At 37.8% G+C, this 5,038-nt stretch overlaps 1 pseudogene; it reads left to right on the plus strand.

Annotated features, from left to right (window-relative positions):
• Nucleotides 1-1,353: 1,353 nt before the first annotated feature.
• On the plus strand, nucleotides 1,354-4,775 carry LOC147912327 (olfactory receptor 8C8-like; annotated as a pseudogene).
• Nucleotides 4,776-5,038: the final 263 nt, after the last annotated feature.

A 5,038-nucleotide genomic window follows, 5' to 3' on the forward strand; every position in this document is an offset into this window, starting at 1 on the left:
TTGTGACAACATGGATGGACATTGAGGGTATTATGCAAAGTGAAATAAGTCAGAGGGAGAAGGTCAAATACCAGAAGATCTCATTTATTAAGTAGTAGATAATAACAACAACAAACAAACACATAGAGACAGAGATTGGATTGGTGTTTACCAGAAGGGAAGGGCGGGGAGGGCAAAAGAGATAATTAGGCACATGCTTGTGGTGATGGATTGTAATTAATATTTGGGTTGTGAACATGAGAACATGGTGTAATCGATGCAGAAATAGAAGTATAATGATGTACACCGGAAATTTATACAATGTTATAAACCATTGTTATTGCAATAAACGAAAAAAATAAAAAATTATGTATATGTGTGTTGCCACCACAGCATGGCTGATGAGTGGTGTAGGTATGCACCAGGGAACCGAACCCCCTAACCCAGGCCACTTCCACGGGACCAGCCCCAACTGCTTTTTAAATCCCTCATCCCAAATAGAGACACAAACACACTGACTTTTTCCCTTAAAGTGAAAGAGTTTCTATTCATTCATTTCCTAGAGTTGTTGCAAATGCAACCAGAAATAAATTTTTCTTAACTCTTTGGTTCCACACTGATTACTGTTAAAACAATGAAATAAAGTTTTTCAAGAACTTAAAAAAAAATTACCTGCTTTTGTGCAGTCATTCAAGAGAAACAGTAATATCATAGATGTATTTATTATTTTATCAATGTTATTTAAATTGAGTTTCTCATAATGAAAAAATGGGAGCAAAGCATATACTCTTATTTCTGCCTGACATTGAAGAAATTGACAGAAGGGTAATGAGGTTGGTTTAAAATCAGACTGTAAGTACAGAATAAGTGTTAGCTCTAGTACTAGTGTGCATTGGATTCTGTGCTGATTCTTAATATGGTTTACAAAGCTCGCCAGCTTGTTTCTTTGGATTCAAAAAGCACCATAATCAAAGCAAACAAGGTACAACTCTACAGTAAATATTTAGATAATCAATTAATTTAAACCTTGACCACACCAGTCTGATTCTACATGCATGTTAGAGCCAGGTAACAAATGTGCTATCTGCTGATCTACATATAATGAAAATACCAATTTTAGTGTTATGCAAACCCAGGGATTCACTAAATTAACAAGGTACCCTACTTTTCAGGAAAAAGTTCACCTTATTCTTGAACCATAATTTATACCCATGCATTAAAGCCTGAAATGGCTAAAATAAAAGTACTTTTCACGGATAAGGAAACATTAAGTTTTAAATGCAGCTGTATCTGGCAGAGAACACATTAACTGTACTGAGATGTGAGTGGTTAGCACCAGATGTCTGTCAGCTGAGTGAAAGGTGATGTGAAGGCATGGTGAGCCAGGTAGAACAAGGAGTCTGCTCCAGCAGAGAGCACAGTGGAGGCAACCAGAAGTACCAAAGTGAGCCTCTTGTTTCCCTATCACTGCTCTTGGACTTTCTGTTTCATTTTAACTCACTTAGAATCTGAGGCTATTATATCATAATGGAAGCCCAACGTCATTGTGTCCAAACTCCTTCATTAGGCATCTGAGGAAACATTGAGTTTGATCCACACAGTGTCACTAACTCTCAAGACAATCTTAAGAAATATCTATAATTAGCTTTCTTAATTTAAGTGATGAGAGAACTATTCTTAGAGTTTAAGTAACTTGTGAAAATTCTTAGCTGAGTTTGAAACCAGATGACCCTGAGGCCACAGTCCTGTGACACCTGAAGGATATTGTTTCATCACTCCCATTGAGTGGATGTTAGAGTAAACCAGTGAAAGATTACCCTTACTCTGAGCAACTCTTATAGGAAAGTTGTCTCAGTTTGTGCTTGAGGGCACACAAAAGTGAACCTAAATAAATCAGTCATCTTGTGTCTCCTTTCCAGAGACACCGTCCCTGTCACGAAGATCAAAGAATCTTCCCTCCAGCTCTTGCCTTTCTAGATGGGTAGTCCTTGGACATCCCAGTCTTTCTTACCTGAAGATAAAAACTTGTAATATGCTTTGTTTCTTTTGACTGTTATATGTTAAATTGTATGCCCTCCAGAATTTCCATGTTGAAATCTTAACCCAGTACATCAGGATGAGGCTTAATTTGAAGATAGGGCCTTAAAAGAGGTAAATAAGTTAAAATTAGGTCATTGTGGTGGGCTATAATCCAATACGACTTCTGTCCTTATAAAAAGAGGAAATCTGGGATACAGATACACAAAAAAGAAAGTCCATGGGAAGAGACACAGGAAGACACAAATCCATCTACAAAACAAGGAGAGAAACGTCAGAAGAAACCAATCCTGCCAATACCTTCTTATAGGACTTCTGGCCTCCAGAACTGTGAATCAATAAGTTTCTGATGTTTGAGCCACCCATTCTGTGGTACTTTGTTATGGCAGCCCTAGCAAACATTGACATTCTCCAAAACTCATACCTTTTCTCCTACATGTCTTCTTAACTTACTAAAGAGCTTAGAACAGTAGAAGTTTTAAATTAGTTCTTGTAGTAGTTTTGAACATATTTTATTTTTAAAAATATGTGGTAACAAATCCAATGTGGATTCATTCTGACATTTGAAAAAAGTCATTGTTATTGCACTCTCAGAGATAACCACAATTATTTCATATATAAAGATAGTTACAGAGATTTAGATCATAAAATCATTTATCATAAGTTAATTTTTTATTTTAAAATTCATTTAGTCATAATAACACAAAAGGTATGATATGAACAATAAAAGTTGTAGAGGTGACAGACTCACTCAACAGAAAATTTAAATCAGTGTTTTAAAAATCAAATTTGCACGAGTACAGTTTGTTTTTACAGCACTGTTGTCAGTTAAACACAAACCTTGGGAGACTGCCTCTGATTTCAAAGTAACTCTCTCCTTTTATTCAAATCATGTGGGACAAAAGATTCTCTCTTCCTCAAGTCAGAGCCCTTTTCTCCACACTTGGTTTCCCATTCTTACTTGAAATGTTAAGTCTGCGAGGTCCTGATGACACTCTCCAGGTGGAGCGAGAGTGACGGACCACGAGCCACTCCAGTGCCGCAGACTGAGGCTGTCTGCAGCACTGGTAGACCCTGAAACAAAGCCTGTTGTGGGTCAGTATTTCAGGACACTGTCCCACATGCTTTTCCCAAAAAAGCCTCATAATTGTGAATTTCAAAATCATAGTCTAGCAAGACTTCCTCTGTGAGAGAAGACCCAGGGATTGGATATACTCATGCGTGTAGCAGAGGCCACTGGGTCAAATCCAGCCCACAGTTGTTCTGTTTGAAACAATGGGAAATGTTATGCTGAAATCAGAACATTTATTTTTACTGAAAAATTATGAGATTTGGCATTGTGGTACCTGAAATCTCATAGGAAAACCTTTAGCAATCCCATCACTACTTGCTCCTGATCTGCTCAGACATTTTTACAATATTTGCTAAACCTCTGTGAACATTCGTGTTATAGCCATTTCCTTGCTCCCCCACTCCCAGCAACGTCTGCCTAATGCAGTGAACATAGCAGTTGTTGAGGGGATAATTACTGAATGATAAGGCTATTTCATGTTTTGCATTAAGTAACGTAAATCATTTCAACACTTGTTATTCATTATATGTGTATATAACAAGTACCTTAATAAATACATGTTTATTCTTTTTCATTTACTTAGAATCTGTTATTCCTCAGACTTAAAAGAGAAGCAGCAAGATAGAAAGTAAGGAAAAGTTAGTGAACCATGGTGAAGACTGAATTTACTTTTGACTACCTCTGTGTACCATTTTGTGATTGTGTATTTTGCTCTAAATGTCACTAAGGCCACAATTGTCTTAAATATTCTTTGACTCTCTCTTTCCGTGACTTGAAAAGGAAACGACAAATGAGACCACTGTGACCAGATTCATTCTCAAGGACTTCCCAGACATGCCTGAACTGAGGCTCATTAGCACCACATTTTTCCTTTTTATCTTCCTTTTTGCCATCCTGGGGAACATCTCCATCATCACAGATGTAATCAGAGACAACTGCCTCTACACCCTCATGTACTTCTTCCTCATGTATTTCTTCTTCTTGAATAAGTACTACACCTTGGTCACCATCCCCAGGGCACTACTCATGTTAGTCATGGGTTCCAAAATCTTTTCCATTTGGGAATGTGTGGCTCAGCTCTTTTTATTCTTAATGTTGTGTACCTCTCGCTCACATCCACGGCATGTGACTGCTGTTTAGTCATCCACAAGCCTCTCTTCTATGTCATTATGATCAGGAAATTGTGTGCAAAGCTTGTCATTGTGGTTTGGTCAAGCAGAGCTATCTGTGTCATGTCCCACACCATTAACACCTTATCTCTCCTGTTCTGTGGGTCCAACATCATTGACCACTTTTTTTGTGACAGCTTCCTCATCATGAGGCTCTCTTGCAGTGACTCCCGCACCAATGATGAAGTTGAATTTGCTGTGGGTGGGTCCCTCATTGTCAGTGCCTTTGCCCTCACCATAATCTATATTCTCATTATCTCTACCATAGCTCAGATCCACTCTGCTAGTGGCTGTTGGGCAGCCTTGACCTGCTCTTCTTATCTTGTCACAGTCATTCTGTTTTATGTCACTGGGAATCTTGCTTACCTGTGGCTCACTTGTCATTATTCTCCAACTCAAGGATGGCTAGTGTTTGTGTTTACTCCAACCTAACATCCAGCCTGAACTCCATTGTTTATTGTCTGAGAAACACAGATGTACCCATGGCCCTAATAAAACTATTTGTTCCATCCAAGTAGAAATATTTTTCTTATATTAAACACATATCTCTAAACATTAACCAAGATGAAATGGATAAAGTCACAGAAACATGCAACCTACCAAGACCGAGTAATGAAAATATAGGAAAGTTGAACAGATTTATAATTAATAAGGAGATTGAAGTTGTAGTCAAAAAGCTCTCAACAAAGAAAACACTAGGACCAAATAGTTTCATGGGTGAATTCTACCAAATATTTATAGAATAATTTACACCATTCCTTCTGAAATTCTTCCTAGATGT

This window comes from Ceratotherium simum, chromosome 37 (genome assembly GCF_057802395.1).
Source record: "Ceratotherium simum simum isolate JZ-2026a chromosome 37, ASM5780239v1, whole genome shotgun sequence".
NCBI lineage: Eukaryota > Metazoa > Chordata > Mammalia > Perissodactyla > Rhinocerotidae > Ceratotherium > Ceratotherium simum.